Genomic DNA, 17,848 nt, shown 5'->3' on the forward strand with positions numbered 1-17,848 from the left:
AATGGAACGAACAGTTTAATGAGAACCTACACTCAGATGACGGATGTCATGGGATCCACATACTGTATGCACATATACACATGCCGGTAGTTTCGCGCACACAAGGAATAAAAAGGCAATGTATTGGCGGAGCTGTCATTTGTGCTCAGCTGATTCATGTGGAAAGTTTCCCGGCGTGATTATGACCGCACGACTGGAACTAATACACTTAGAACACGGAGTGGTAGTTGGAGCTAGACGCATGGGACATTCAGTTTCGGAAATTTTCAAGGCAGTCAATATTCCGAGATGTGCAGTGTCAAGAGTGTGCCGAGAATATAAAATTTCAGGCATTACCTCTGACCATGGACAACGGAGAGGCAGACAGCCTTCACTTCAAGACTGAGAGCAGAGGCGTTTGCGTTTTGTCAGTGCTAAAGACAATCAACACAGCGTGAAATCGCAGAAAGCACTGTGGGACGTACGACGAACGTATCCGTTAGGACAGTGGCGAAATTTGGGGGTAGTGGGCTATGACTACAGACGACCTACGCGAGTGCCTTTGCTAATACCACGACATCGCCTGCAGTGCCTCTCCTGGGCTCGTGACCATATCGGTTGGACGCTAGACGACTGGGTAATCATGGCTTCGTCAGATAGTAAGAGCTGCTTGTAAAGTTCGAGTGTGGTACAGAACCCACTAAGCCAAGGACCCAAGTTGTCAACAAGGCACTGTGCAAGCTGGTGGTGGGTCCACATTGCGTCGGCTGTGATTACATAGAATGGACTGGGTCCTCTGGTCTAACGGAACCGATCATTGATGGAAATGGTTACGTTCAGCTACTTGTCCCCAAACAACGATGGAATTCTTATGGATGAAAATTGCGCCATGTCACTGGGCCACAATTGTTCGCGATTGGTTCGAAGAACATTCTGGAAAGTCGAGCCGATGATATGGGCACCCAGATTGCCCGACATGAATCCCATCAAACATTTATGGGACATAATCGAGAGATCAGTTCGTGCACAAAATCCTGCACTGGCAACACTTTCGCAATTATGGACGGCTAAAGAGGCACAATGGCTCATTGTATCTGCAGGGGACATCCAACGACTTGCTAAATCCATGCCAGGTCGAGCTGCTGCACAACGTCATGCGAAAGGAGGTCCGATACGATATTGGGAAGTATCGTACGAATTCTGTCACTTCAGTGTAGCTTGTCTTCATCCACACTTACAGCTACTGGTCATTACACGAAATCCTTTCGATCATCCAACGACAACACTACCCTGGCACAAGCAACATCGACAGCGAACGATCCTATAGTGCTGCCAATCCTTTCTCATAAATGGTTTATGCATACGGGTCCTATAACGCTTCCTTGGGATACACTCCACGTTAATTTCGATTATGCTGAAAATTCTCCGTCAGATATGACATACTAGGTTATATTAGTCACTTAGTGAACGAGCCAAACGGATATCTGAAAATACCTTGATTGTTAGTCGACGACGCGGTACAGTATCGAAAGCTTTTCGGAAACCTAGTAAGACAGTCTTTCTGTTTACCTACATCTACTACGTGTGCGATAATAACCCTGGATTCGGTGTGGGGCGGTGGTGGGATGGGTGGATTGCTGTGGCCTGTTGTGGGTTTGTGAACCACTGAGGGCTACAACGTTTCTAGGTCCCCTGTTTAATACACAATATACATGTGAGATAACGTGTGTGAATAAAGCAAGCTAAATTTCACACTGTGGTTTTACTTGAATTCGTACTGATTTTTTTACAGAAGTTTCTTTTCGTTATAGAATATATCCTAGGATCCTGAAACTGTTCAAAGTTAGCCGTATTGTTCTAAAATTCCGTCCATCAGTTATTTGTCCTTTTTATAAACAGAAGTGACCTGTGTTCCTTTCCATTCACGCGGATGTAAAAGTATTCGCAAGAGACTCTCTATAAATACACTGTCCAGTTGCATTAATGTGATCTCGTGTCATAAATCTGAATAACCACCTTTTGCAGCGCGAACCGCTACGAGACGTGCACGAAAAGAGTCAGTGAGGTTCTGGAAGGTACCGGCAGCGGTATGGAGCCATGCTGACTCAAGTGCTGTGGCCAGTTACACTAGGTTTCTCAGTTGAGGAATCATTGCGCGAACAGACTGGTCGAGGTGGTCCCACAGACTGTCGATAGGAATTAAGTCCGAGGAGTATGGTAGCCATGCAAGTTCGGTGAACTACTGGTGCTCTTCGAACCACGCACGTACACTATGAACTGTGTGATACGTTGCATTGCCCTGCTAGTAGATGACGTCGTGCCGAGGAAAAACAAACTGCATGTAGGGATGGACATGATCCCCAAGGGTAGATGCATACTTGTATTGACCCATTGTGCCTAATTGCACAGAAGGATTCCCCAGATCACGATGCCCCCTGATTTTGCTTTCAGGCGTATCGCGTCGTACACGCCAACGGCCATCTGCCCGATGGAGCATAAAAGGTGATTCTTTTGAAAAGACCATCCGTCGTCACTCAGTAGACGTTCAATTTCGGTACCGGCTTGCGAATTTCAGCCTTCTTCGCCGATGAAAAGTTGTCAGCGTGGGTGCATGAAGTAGGCGCCTGCTGCGAAGGCCCATGTACAGAAACGTTCTCTGCAAGATCGTTGAGGAGACACTGATGGTGGCCGCATGTTTCATCAGGGCGGTCACTTCCTCAACATTTGCACACCTATTCGCCCGTACACACCTTCGCAGCCGTCTTTCACCGTTGTCTACGGCTCGTGGTGCAGCACAATTGCCTCAGCGCCGGTTTTGGATAGCGGTATTTTACCAACACAGCGGCACATGAACAGTTTACACACTTAGCTGTTTCGGAAATACTTCCACCCTTGGCCCGAAAGCCAGTGACCATGCCCTTTCGTACGTCAGATAAATCGCTCTGTTTCTGGAGTACGACAATGACTGCAATGTTTTCTGTGTCTTCCCCGACAAGCTTTATATACCCTCCACTGCTAGTGCTGCCACCTTCCGTCTGTGAGAGGTTGTTGCACGCTGACGTCGGAATTAGGCGGTAGTCACGTTAACGCACTAGGAATTGTAAGTTTTGCAAGATACAAATGAAACTAGATTGTCGTCGGAGCATTGAACTCTGCATCATCACAGCAATCTTATCGTTATTCTCATAGATAAGGTGATAAGCAAGTGTAACCGAGACATAAAAGCTTCCGTCCACAAACCAACACGGATTTGGAAACCAACAATTGCACGAAATTCAGCTTGCCTTCTATATTCTCTTACGCCAAAACACGATGTATAAGTCCAAGAGCGTAAACTTGGTGGTGGTGGGGTGGTGGTGGTTAGTGTTTAACGTCCCGTCGACAACGAGGTCATTAGAGACGGAGCGCAAGCTCGGGTTAGGGAAAGATTGGGAAGGAAATCGGCCGTGCCCTTTCAAAGGAACCATCCCGGCATTTGCCTGAAACGATCTAGGGAAATCACGGAAAACCTAAATCAGGATGGCCGGAAATGAGATTGAACCGTCATCCTCCCGAATGCGAGTCCAGTGTGCCGTAAACTTGGCATCAGTTGCAACCAAGTACGGCAACACCAGAGAAGTTAAATACCAGGTCAAATTATTGGAAACTCTAGCAACGAAAGAGTGGCTAACAAAACACGTGCAGAAAAAGTACGTAAAGCCTACACGGTTACCTGGAATATGTACAACAAAAAACTGCTGTCCATTAGAGCCAAATTTTATCAGTCTCCTACAGTCCTTCTTAAAGAAGCACTCTACGCAATGGTGATGTCGTCATGAATTACCAACGTAAAGATATCGAGAAAATAGAACGAAAAAGATTGAGAAAAATATTTGACTCAAAATTCGATGTGGTATCTGGAGGCCCAAAAGTTCAGAAGAACTGTATTCGCTGACTGAGCGGTTCACCTCACTTGCACAGAAAAGACGTATGAAATCCTAGTGTCATAGAGCACGAATGGATAACGCTTGCTTGACCAAGAAAATCTTCCACATCAACGGAACCCGACAATCCAAAATATGCTATCAGATACCCAAAGTGACCTCACAGAAATCGGTACTGACCGACTGCCGACCACACGAACTACATACAGACACAAAATCAGTACACACAATTTCATGCCCAAGACGCAAGAGAAGGAATTTGAAAGTTACAAACGCGTGGACGTAAGAGATAAGAGAGGCCCAAAATGAAAGGATGGGGAAATTTTGGGAAGATGAGAAGAACAAGAAAGACAATGCTAAGTAGTGGTTCCATGTGCTCTTCAGAGGGAGAAACGAAGTATATATATATATATATATATGACCCAAATATTTAACAGTAACTGCTTAATAGCATGTTGGTACATCCTTGAAACGTAGTACAACAGCATTTCTGAGTGGTATGGATTCAGTGAATCCTTGGTAGGTTTCCGGAGCTATGTGGCACCGGATGTATACCCACAGGTAACGTAATTCTCCTAAATTTCGGATGGGTGGCTCGTGGGCGCGAAGCTCGCGACCGACAGCATCTCATAGGTATTCCATCGGATTCACGTCAGAAGAATTTGGTGGTCAAGACATCAGTGTTATTTCACAATCATGCTCTTAAAACGACTGCAGAACGATTCTAGGCTTGTGACATGGACAGTTATCCTACTTGAAAATGTCATGCAGTCGGTGAAGACATCAAACATGAATGGATGGATGTGGTACGTAATAATCGTCGCGTAGACGACACTGTCATAGTGCCTTTGATTACTGTCACAGGTTCCATTGACGCTAACGCGAACGTCTTACATGGCATAATATTGGCCCCTCCGACCGACGTCTGAGTGCGATGTATGACGTCGTATCCGGACACGAACATTCATCTGGTTTAACAAGAAACGTGATTCATTTCAATTGGTTCACGACCCAAATTCGATGATCCCATACCAATGCAATCGTAACTGGCTAAGCAGTCGGGTCAACGCCCACGTTGACAGCTATGGGTATTCTACTGCTGAACCCCACGTCAAGAATGTGTGCTCAATGATGCTCTCCGAAACACTTGTTCCTGCACCAGCACTGTGGTCTGTCGTCAGATGTGCTACAGATCGCCGCCTGTCCTACTTTGCTGCTTCTATGTTCTGTGATGAGGCGCGGACATCTAAAGCCTTGTGGTCCACTCGTGGTTTCATATTCCTTCATCTACTTCTCATAGACGCTCACGCCAGACCAGCTGTTCGTTCCAAGTCGTCGGCTCATAACAATCTGTCCTTTGTCAAAGTCGCTTATGTCAGTATAGTGGCCGTAGCGCTGCTATAACGATTCCTCACTCACCTATGCTACGTTTACTTGCTTTCCTTATCGCATTACGTGAATACAATACCACAGAATAGATTCAGTCTCATGGTAATCAGTGGGAATAATGCTTGGTTTCATCAGTGATACCGTATTTCTCTTATTATATGCCCTCGTGATCGTGATGGAAAATCTAATTTGGAGGAAGAACTATTTTTTCACTCTATGATTTCTATACGCTTCGTACTGCTTAAATGAACTCGTAGTGAACACTGAGCTCTCATCTGGATAACGTATATCTCTTTCGTTAATCTTACTTGGTAAGGGCCCTACACCAATGAATAGTACTCAAGAAACTATCGAACGCGTATTATCTAAGCGACCTTCTTCATACAAGAGTTACAATTGCTTGGAATTCCTGGTATAAATCTCGTCTAGCTGCTGATTTATTTGGCGGTAGAGCTACAGAAGTTGTCTAGTAGGTCAGTTATACGTATCGTGAACAGTGGTGGCCCTATCACACTACCTTGAAGTACGCTCAGCTGGCGACTCCAGTGAATGGAAAGCACTCAGTCTGGCGGCCCGTGTGCTGTCACTCACACACACACCCATCACATGCGCCCGTTGTCCTTTGTTTGTTGTATATAAAGCTTTTGTGATAGGATGTACTGCTTTGGCAGCGCTGCATCTCACCTGTTCTTCGTGATGGAGGTTGTCGCTGTGACATTGATGCTGTTGTCATTCTGTTGGCTCTCTTATGAACACGCCGCCCACAACTGCCGTCAGCTTCAGTATTCTCTTCGCCCTCAAATACCACATACCCGATTGTAGGAGCAAGGAGAAGATTTTCTACCTGGAACAGAGATGATGACATTGATGAAATTTGATTTCATTATGTTGATAAATGTTGGACAGTGACGTAAGTCAACCACTGACTTGATGTGTGCTGTAATTTTGTTTCGACACCATTTTAACTAATTCCTGTTGTTTATATTTTCGCTCGACTAGATAAACAGGAATACCAAATTGTCGCAGTTTTGTTTTGGCCGATTTTGGCAATGAATAGTCATCCAACTCTGGGGTATTTCCTTTTTAGTTTTCAACATTTAGCAAAGCGATGACTGAATTTAATCGTGGTCGCACTGCTTTTGAATATAATCCACGCGAAGCATGTCCTAAAACTTCAGAGTCTAAGAGAAACCTAAAGAGAGTGTATAAAATATTATTGTACAGTGGTCAATTATACGACCCTATAGCCATATCAGAAGACAGAGCGCTGCACGATTTAGCCTACACCAGGAATTTATTCGGAATAACTTCGCTCAAGGTTGATGCCACAATTGTCGAATGCTGATAAACGCACGTAAAATGCTAAACTGTTTATCTTTGCTATAACTGGACCCTCTAAGCAGAATCAGTCTGTTGTGTGCAGATTTCTTACTGTGTACGAGATCTGGGTCTATCACTTCATCTCATAAATGAGACTGGAATGCAAGCCTTGGGTGGAAGTCGGTCAGCCTGCACCAGAAGATGCAAAGCAGATTTCCTCTATCGGAATTATAATATTTTTTCGGATGTAAAAGAGTTACGCTTTGTGGACTATCCTGAAAATGGTAAAACAACTACCATCGTGTACTATGAAAGTCTGCTGGATTAACAGAATGAAAAAATATGTGAGAGGATTTCGAAGTGAAAACAATATCGTCTTTCATGAGGACAAGGCCCCTGTTCACAAAGGAGTTTTGGCTGTGGCTCTCTTGATGTTCAAGTTCACGACAACGTTTCTTCTTTTCTTTTTTCGTAAGAGTTCTCGGAATAGTGTTGCTAGTCCTATGCAAAATACCAATTCTAGGGCGTCAGAGGAGAGGAAACTGCGAAATTAAAAACCAAGACATAATTACTTAGCTAAACATTGGAAAATCAGTAACTAAGAGTTTTCCTAGTTTGTGAAAGCTGATAATGTTAATAATCAAATTTGTGTCTTGAATACGTTTGGAGCCGATTGCAGGCATAGTTCTCAGAGCTTCTAGAATCCTCTTGAGATTCCTGAATTAATTCATTTAACAATTCCCTTCCCGTCTCCTTCAAGAAATTTAATCACCCCCACTCACTCCCATCTGATGACGTTTGTGTTTGGCGCTCGCCAGAAATATCTGCAAAGTTTTCTTCGGGCAGGCTGATACAATCCTCTGTGTCAGACAGTCGTATGCGGGCCTTAAACCCTCAGTACGTGATATTCCGTAATAGGTTTGCTCCTGGACTTGGTGGCAACTGACGTTGCGGCTTCCTATTGTTCTCTCTTTCTGGCGTCACAGAATTTGTCACAAGGCATTCACTCTCTACGCCATATTTACTGAGTACGTTTGGTGCTGGTATGAAGCTAGAGTGACTGATCTACAGATGTGTGAAATTATATAGTCCAGTCCGGCCATCAAGGGGCGTTAGGCGGGTGATACTGATACACTCTCTCCCAACCACTTTGACCTATCTTTAGGCCTCTTACTGGCTCTCTCAACTGATCATGTTGGCCCCTATAATGGGGAGATGCGTCAACGCTGCTGCCTTTGCTGACCAATCCTTCTGTTTGCCAAAACTAAAGGAAACTGCAGGTCGCAGAAACGACATTTGTTCTGGAAACCATTGGCACCAGATTAATGACAGGGAACGCTTCAAGGTCGGCTGTGGACGGGACAAGGAAAGATGGTTGACGCTAAGTTGACATTCAAAACTAGAAAAGACGTCTTTCAACTAATTTCTGTGGGGGACTCGTTCAGTTACCTGGGACTGCAATTTTATACTTGTGAGAGCAGCCACTTTCGCCAGAGACGGCAAAACGAGGATCAGCTTCAGTTTCTCTCAGGAACGCTAATAAAACCATCCTGTGACTTCACACTTTGATGAACGTGATTATTCCAGGCACCGACCCAGGCCTGCCTTTTTGCAGGAGTCCTTGTTGGGGTGCTGTCAACACTGAGCAATGTACACTGACTTAGCAAAAGCCACGGGATATGGGGATACAGATGGCGCAGGTGTGTTCTATGTGCACCATACTCCCCTCGTGCCAACTGAATTTCTATAGGAAAACTTCTGAGAAGTGGATGTGCAAGTGGTTTATGCAACATGCAACGTCGTCGTGAGATGACGCCTTTCGGCGTATGGCGGCCGATGCCCGACGGGTGGGAATTTCGGTTTGGGCATTGGTGCAGGAAATTCGGCTTCATACAGTAAACGGTGTACAGGGTTTATCGTGAATGGATGAATGAAGGTACCACAGTCCACAACAGAGCAATTACCAGTCGTCCAGCCACCCTCTATGACCCTGACTGGCGACATCTGAGACTGATCGTCATTAGGGATAGAAGGGCAACAATGCAACAGATCGCGGCTTAGTTCAACACAAGACCTGGTACACACCTCTCCCAGTGGACAATCCGTAGGAACATGGGTTCCCTGGGCTATGGGAGCTGGCACCGTACATGGGTACAACTGTTAACCATCGTCATCGGGCACAACGCCTTGCATTTGTCGTCGATCACCAAGGATGGAACGATGACGCAACGTGATGCCTATGGGAAACACGTGTGTGGTGCAGTTCACGTGAATCGGTGAATCAAGTCTGCCAAGAAGATATGATCTAAGGCGGTGGTTTCTCTGCAGTGCATTTTGGTATGGAAATGGCCCCCTAGTTGTTCAGGAAGGGACTCTGAATGGTCCGCGGTTGCTCGGGGACCATCTCCATCCATTTTTGGCCTACCAACACACTGATGGTTCTGAGGTGTTTCAAGACGATAACTAGTCGCCACATCGCTCCCAAGTAGTCCAGGAGAGGTTCCAGGAAAATGTAGGTCCAAAGGCTGAGATGGACACCTGGCGCCCAAATTTGGATGCCATCGAGCCGATCTGGGATGTGGTGGAACGCAGGCTCCGTGCCATGGATCCAGCACCCACGGGCAGACCAGAATTGGCTGTCGCTCTGCAAACGGTTTGATGTCAGCTGCTTCCAGAGGTGTACCAGAGACTTGTAGACTCACTTCCACGGCGTCTCACTGCAGTCCGCAGGACAGTAGGAGGTTCCACGCGATGTTAGGTGCCTATCCCATGACATTTGCCAAGCCAGTGTACATGCAGTGCATTTAAATCGAGCAAATCACACAGAGATTCGTAAGCAGGAACAAATATACAAGAGTCCACAGAACACCATGCGACGAAACCATTTTATTTTTTGTGTGAAAAGAAAACCATATTGGAATAACTTACTTCACCCTACGTTACAGATACGAGGAAAAATTAAGCAGAATACGAGCAACGTGCTTGTAATGAAATTAAAAAGAGTGAAATATACACAAGAAGTTGTAATCAGGAACACAATGTGATGAAACCAGCTTGTGTGCCATGTCACATGCTTTTTAGGTTTCCACTTGTGCTAAATTGCTATTAATTCCACTTGATAAAGGCCACATGGTCGAAATTTCAATATTGGATTTTATAAATAAATAACGTAACAGTCAAACGCAATCACGACGTCATTTACAAAATTTAATGTTTGTGAACCCCAGCTACGAGACGTTAATCCCAGTTTTTGATTCATTTATTTGGAATATATTACTTTAAAGGCCACAGAAAAGTTCACTATGAGACCCACCCATAACGTCTAAATGAAAAATATTATCGTCTAATACTTGTATTTTTTAAAGTAAGAATACAGATTTACGCACATTTCTGCCAGGCCACTTGGAACGCTACTGTCGTTCCGTATTGAAACATGGGCAGTGCATCTCTTATATTTTGGTGTTCTGAGGAATTAGCGCCCAGCCGACTCACAGAGACTACAGTGCAAGTAGGAGAAAGACTGCGACAATGTGGAGGTTACAAAACATGCTGCCCAGTCCATCTTCTGGAACCATGGCCTGGTGTAGAGTGGCATGACGCCTTGGCTGCGTACATCTCTAGTGGCCTGCGGTTAACCCCACTTCTGAACTTTAGAGGGTGCCTGGAAGCTGGAGCCCATGACAGTATTTAATAATGTTCAAATGGCTCTGAGCACTATGGGACTTAACTTCTAAGGTCATCAGTCCCCTAGAACTTAGAACTACTCAAACCTAACTAATCTAAGGACATCACACACATCCATGCCCGAGGCAGGATTCGAACCTGCGACCGTAGCGGTCGCGCGGTTCCAGACTGTAGCACCTAGAACCGCTCGGCTACTCCGGCCGGCTAATAATGCTCCCCACATAGCAAACACTCAAGCTTTAGGCGAATATATTGATACGACCGAAAGTCACAGGTGGAAGATGGAGGCCTGTGAAAAGTGGGCTGTCCACAAGGAGCTTAGAGGCAGAAACGCGTTAGTTCAATACCATTATCTCCTGACGGAGGATGTGGTCAGTAGCCCTAGAAAGTAGCCTGAAACCATTCGACCTTACGAGGAGTGAGCTAATGACTATTGCATCGAGGGTCCTTCTGGGCAACCTTATGGCTGATCATAGTTTAGCTACAATGATTCTTACGTACATAATGCCACGGACTGGCGTCGAATGTCAACCGGAGCTTGTGTCACAAGCGCAAAATGCTATTTTTTTTGGTACCAGGTTAATGTGTACTGTACCTACGTAAAACTGTTGTATGTATGCAGACGCAAGCGATGATTGGAAATTTGTACAAGGGCCGGGATTCGAATCCGGGTCTCCTGCTCACTAAGCAGATGTGCTAACCACGACGCTGGCCTGGCGCACTAGCTTCGGACAAGCGCGTGAACTACCCTAGCATGCCTCCCTCCTCACCCTCCTCAGTTAAAATTCCCATTCACGCCTCAGCCCCTCCATTAACTCGAATAGCATTGCAGAGGCTCTGTACCGGAATAGCACCTCAACGTCCAACGAAACGAGAGATCCTTCCTGAAACCAAGACATAGATGCATTAATCAAATGTAACCGTGTGGTTCCAGAGACCTTTCCATGTCTCAAACATCATGTTTATATACAGACTGAAACAATGTATAGAAATTTTTATAAAGGCCAGGATTCGAATGATTCAGATTGCTCTGAGCTCTCTGAGACTTAACATCTGAGGTCATCAGTCCCCGCCGGCCGGAGTGGCCGAGCGGTTCTAGGCGCTACAGTCTGAAAACGCGCGACCGCTACGGTCGCAGGTTCGAATCCTGCCTCGGACATGGATGTGTGTGATGTCCTTAGGTTAGTTAGGTTTAAGTAGTTCTAAGTTCTAGGGGAGTGATGACCTCAGCAGTTAAGTCCCATAGTGCTCAGAGCCATTTGAACCATTTCATCAGTCCCCTATAACTTAGAACTACTTAAACCTAACTAACCTAAGGACATCACACACAACCATGCCCGAGGCACGATTCGATCCAGCGACCGTAGCGGTCGCTCGGTTCCAGACTGAAGCGCCTAGAACCGCTCGGCCACAGCGGCTGGCCCAGGATTCGAACCTGGGTCTCCTGATTATGAGGCAGATGCGTTAATCGCTACACCACCCTGACACAGTGACTTTGCACAACTGCACGGACTACCCTAGCACGTCTCCCTCCCTCCAGGGATGTGTGTTAGGGTAATCTGTGCAGCTGTACAGAGTCACTCTGTCAGGGTGGTGTAGTGATTAACGCATCTGCCTCATAAGCAGGAGACCTAGGTTCGTATCCTGTCCTTGGTACAAATTTACATTTGTCGCTTCAGTCGGCATGTACACATCATAGATGTCTGAGACTTGTGTGTGTATGCGTGTGTGTGTGTGTGTGTGTGAAATCTTATGGGACTTAACTCTAAGGTCATCAGTCCCTAAGCTTACACACTAGTTAACCTAAATTATCCTAAGGACAAACACACACACCCATGCCCCAGGGAGGACTCGAACCTCCGCCAGGACCAGCCGCACCGTGTCTGAGACTTGAAAATGTCTCTGAAACCATATAGTTTCATATGTAAAACTGTGTTTTTTTTCCTTGTGGTGTATTGTTAAGCCAGAGTAAGGAGATTTATACGATTTCTCTTCACGGAAAAAAGTTGGACAAAGTGCAGTGACTTTAAATACGAATCAGTCACAAACTTTCACCGGCATGGTGATAAATTCTCCTTGTCCTTGACTCTAGATTCCCTGACCGTTTAGTTGATGGTCATGTCCTTTTTAACTGCTGTTGGCAGCGTTGTGTTTGCGCGTTGCGGTAGCCGCCTTGGCGGGGGTGAATTCGGAGGTGGCTCTGGCGCCGCAGTAAGCTGAAGGCTGCAGCGTGGTGTGCTTGAGTCACAGTTGACACTCCGCGCGGCGTGCTGTGTATCCGTGTCCGAGCGGGCGGCGCTAATGGATGGCCTAGGATTAGCGGCACGTGCCCCAAAAAGTAAACCACTCCGCACCCCGGCGCGCCCCACGCAGCGCCGCTCGCCGCTATTCATGAAGGCGTTGAGTCAGGCGCAGCCCCGCCAGATTGGTCCTCTCCGCCGGCTCTGACGTGGTCTCCTCCCGCTCCGCAACGCAGCCTTTGCACTTGGTTGTGTTCGCCAACGTGTTCCGAGGCACTGTTGCTGCACTCTTGATATCTTATTTGTTGTGTGGTGTGGAAAGCTACGCAACAAATCTCAGTTATTAGATATTAGGAATAAAGCTGAATCTCTCTACAAGACGATCTTGTACGTGATACAGTGTTTAGTTTGTACATTTGCGAGTTTTATGCTATACAGAGAAGAAAAGCGGTCTCGTAAACAGCTTCTGAAACGGCAATGATGGACATTTGGGTAGAATAATTAAGGCATAATGGAACGTCTAGAAAGTATGTTAAAAACTGGGACTATCAGTGAATGATGTCGAAAGTTCATTTCGGTTTCTCCTAGACAGCGTTTAGTTACGAACAAGAAATCTAAGGCATCTTTACTGAGTGAAAAATAGGTGATTTGTCTTCTATTAAAAATGAAGAACGGACATTTATGTGATATATCTGTATATCGATAAAACGTTCGTCTTTCATCGTAAACGGATGATGAAGAAGTATCCTTTGGCTAATCAACTCACCAGAAATGGGCTACCACTTGCTGAAAAGCGCAGATCATGATACACGTAAGGTCCGGCTTTGTAAATAATCGGTCGCTAACCCCACTTCTTTATTTTTTTACGCAGAACAGACATTTATCAATACCCTTACGATTATTGCACATAATAACATCACTATAAAATTTAACATTTAAAAGCATAAAATAGAAATTTTGCGTTGTGCTATGTCTCGGGTTTCTTCCATCATATGAATGAAAGCTTAGCACTCTGGAACATTTCAGTCTTAACCGACCACTACTGCGGCTATGTTTTTTACTGTGAAGCATCTACTGTTCGAAAACACGGTGCTGAAATGTGATGCATAAGATGTTTCCCTCAAGTTGCTAATAACTGGCACTGACTGAGAAAGGTGGCGCTTCAGTCCTATACTATTTTTTTTTTGTCTGGTGAGCATGGTTTATAAGGCAGGCGAAATACCCTCAGACTTCAAGAAGAATGTGATAACTTCAATTCCAAAGAATTCAGGTGCTGACAGGTGAGAATAGTACTGGACCATAACTTCAATAAATCTTTGTTCCGAGGCACTGGCACGATTTATTTACAGAGGAGAGGAAAAAACTGGCAGAAACCGACCCGGGGAAAGATCAGTCTGGGTTCTGGAGGAATGTAGGAAACTCACGAGGCAGCAGTCAACATACGACTTATCTTAGAAAACAGGCTAAAGAAAGACCAGTCTACGTTTATATCACTTTCAGATTTAGAGAAAGCTCTTGACAATGTAAGTAACGCCGAATGTTAATTTCCATTCACGAAATTTATGTTACAAAAGTTGATTCTAACCTAAAACAGTGGTTAGCACACTGGACTCGCATTCGGGAGGACGACGGTTCAATCCCGTCTCCGGCCATCCTGATTTAGGTTTTCCGTGATTTCCCTAAATCGCTTCAGGCAAATGCCGGGATGGTTCCTTTGAAGGGGCACGGCCGATTTCCTTCCTCATCCTTCCCTTATCCGAGCTTGCGCTCCGTCTCTAATGACCTCGTTGTCGACGGGACGTTAAACGCTAATCTCCTCCTCCTCCTTCTAACCTAAAAAGAGAGGAAAACACGACAAAATATAACATAGCACATATTGTAAGTACCGCTTAATACTTTTATTAGATGTATAAAAAGAAACATCTATTACAGGCCACTGAAGATGCATCACAAATAAAAGAAGCGAAACGGGTATAGCAATAAAAAATTGTCTTCAGTTAGTTGCATATACGAAACACACCTCCACGAATGTTAACTGGATTTCACTCTTTGAAATTTTGAAAGCAGCAAGGATAAAATATAGGGAGAGAAAGAAACAAGACAGCTATTGTAAGAGTCGAAGGATATGATATACATTATGTGGAATGAGCAAGCAGGAAAGGAAACCAAGAAGAAGTTTGTAAACGAAATTAAAGTTCAGAGAGGGGAAATAAAAACGGTTGCCGACGACACTGTAATTCTGTCAGAAGCAGCAAAAGATTAGGAAGAGCTGTTCAATGGAATGGACAGTATTCTAACGGGGTCAGGGTGGTCCCAAGTGTTTTGACCTTGTAGTAGACCACGGTGACGATGCAAGTGTTGACGAAGCAGCAGGTACAAAGAACCAGTTCTCTAACCGACGTGGAGTCATAAAGACAGAGAAAATGATAACTGGTTTTGTTTAGCACAGTACATACAGCCATAGCAGTCAGTGTATCAGTGGCGCGTATTGTCCCTCGGTGGCGATGTTTGCTTGGCTCAACACACGGCAGCAGGAGACAGCCCCCTGCACGAAGACGCAAGGCTAGCTGGACAGCCACGGAAGAAGCGAAGTCAGCACCACAACGGCACAGGAACTGTCGATCTTACCGACACCAAGCAAGCAGCGATAGCAAACTCCGGTTTAGGCTGATCACGCCGCTAGGTGCAGGTGCAGCAACCAGCAAGTAGCCAATAGCTCGCGGGAGATGCGGTACAGGAGCCACTGAAATCCGATCTGTGAACCAGGGACCCCCAGAAAGCGTTCTGGAGTCGACTGATGTCCGCCAGTAGTAGGCCCCCAGCTGCGACTCGTCAGCTCCCAGCAGCATCAGAAAGAGACGATACCCCTGGACTAGCAGCCAGCAGAGGCAGCGTCTAGTTCAAGTTGAGACGATACGTCCCACTTCGGGTCGACAGCTGATGCTGAGCACTTCTCGGTGTGGGCTGCGGGCGGGGACAGATAGCTGCATGGCTGGGACAGGCAGCATTTATGGTCATTCGACTTGGCTCTGTTATGACAGGATGTCACTTTTGTTCACGTAGTTTACGGAACCAGTGCATTGCCAGGAGGCCCAGGCATGGTGTAGTTCAGGTCACCATTGCGGTGGCCCAGATCTCGTAACATGTCATGTTGTCAATGTTCCAGCCCAGGTAGCAAGTGACAGTACCTAGTGTGTGGTAACCGAGCTCACTTCTGTGCTTAAACGGAGGCTCCAGTCATGGTAGCTCAGCACCTTCCATCTTCTACAAGAGAATATGATAGTCAGCTTTCTGGCTTGTCTGGCCTCAAGTTACAGATGTTGATTTGGAAAGGTCGTGGCGTAAGAGTGTTATGAAAAGAGGTTATAAGATGAATAGCAACAAAAGAAAAACAAGGGCAATGGAATGTAGTCGGATTACATCATGTTATGCTCAGGTGGTTAGAGTAGAAAATGACACACTAAAAACATTAATAAGTTTTGCTTTTGAGCTGCAAAGTAACTGATGACGGCTGAAGTAGAGAGAAACGATGTAACATAAATTAAGTGTTAGCAATTCTCTTCTGAAGGCATTTTGAATGAAGCGCCAAAGAAACTGGTAGGGACGGTTATTCAAATACAAAGATATGTGAACAGGTACAATATGGCGCTGGGGTCGGCGACGCCTACATAAACCAACAAGTGTCTGGTGCAGTTGTTAGATCGGTTACTAGTGCTACAGTGGCAGGTTATCAAGATTTAGTCGGCGTACGGGCGATGGGACACAGCATCTCCGGGGTAGCGATGAAGTGGTGATTTTCCTGTACGATTATTTCACAATTGTACCGTCAATATCAGGAATCCGGTAAAACATCAAATCTCTGACGACGCTGCAGCCGGAAAAAGATCTTGAAAGAATGGGACCAACGACGACTGAAGACAAACGTTCAGCGTGACAGAAATGCAACCCTTCCGCAAATTGCTGCAGATTTCAGTGCTGGGACATCAACGAATGCCAGCTAGAGAACCATTTAACGAAACATCATCGATATGGGCTTTCGGAGCAGAAGACTCACTCAAAGCTTTACACTTCGCCTGGGCCCGCCAACACCGACATTGGGCCATTGATGACTGGAAACATGTCACCTGGTCGGACGAGTCTCGTTTTAAATTGTATCGAGCGGATGGACGTGTACGGGTATGGAGAAAAGCTCATGAATCCATGGACCCTGCATTTCAGCAGGGGACTGTTCAAGCTGATGGAGGCTCTGTAATGGTGTGGGGCATGTGTATTTGGAGTGGTGTGGGGGCCTTGATCCTTCTAAATACGACTCTGACATGTGACATGTACGTAAGCATCTTGTCTGATTACCTGCATCCATTCGTCTCCATTGTGCCTTCTGACGGACTAGGGCAATTTCAGCAGGTCACTGTGACACCCCACACGTCCAGAATTGCTACAGAGTGGCTCCAGCAAAACTCTTATGAGTTTAAACAAATTCGCTGGCACAAAACTCCGCAGACTTTGTAAGACGTCGTGGTCTCCTGACCTTCATAGCTTACATATTCCGCCCTCACAATCATATTCCGCACATCAAGCCGCTTCATTCGAACCCAAACTCGATAAGATGAAGTCAATGTTGTATGAATCCATGTAAACGATATGCAGTTACCAAGTAAACGTACCGTGGTTGAAATACTCGAGGCTGGCGTACACACATACATTCCAGACACAACGGTCACAAAAGCTTTTAGTTCGGGAGAGAAACTGCACAATGGGACGCCGGTCCCTTCAGAGGACGACCCAGCCTATGTCGGCCGGTGACCGCCCGTGTAGCGGACAGCATGGGCCCGAGTGAAAGGGGGGAACAAGCCTGTGTTCGGCTTAAAAGCAAATTCCGCTACATTGTGTGGGAGCGGCCAGCCTATGCATTCTTTAAACATAGCACTCAGTTTCAGAGATTTTCACAGGGAGACAGCAAAACGCCAAACGCCAATGCTACAGGTTTCCGGATTGGTCGCCTTAAACGAAACGTTATTCTCCCGTTTTAGAAGAGCAATGTTGATTGGCAGACGATATTTCTGATGCCTTGAGCTGAAGGAGTAATGGAAGAGAACGAAAGATATACCCCTTCACGTCTGGCGTGGAGGGGCGCCGTTCCGTTGTCGCTCTTGGAGCGAGGAACAAGTCTCTCCTCAGTACGTCACTGGGAGAGCACCTCTGTCCAGAGCGAATCGAAGTGCTACTCTGTATTGAGTCCTTGCGATTAAGCGTTGCTCACTGTGTTGGCTGACACACTTATTGTGCTGTGTGAACCGACAGAGTTATAGTTAA

This window comes from Schistocerca serialis, chromosome 1 (assembly GCF_023864345.2).
Source record: "Schistocerca serialis cubense isolate TAMUIC-IGC-003099 chromosome 1, iqSchSeri2.2, whole genome shotgun sequence".
In the NCBI taxonomy this organism is placed as follows: domain Eukaryota; kingdom Metazoa; phylum Arthropoda; class Insecta; order Orthoptera; family Acrididae; genus Schistocerca; species Schistocerca serialis.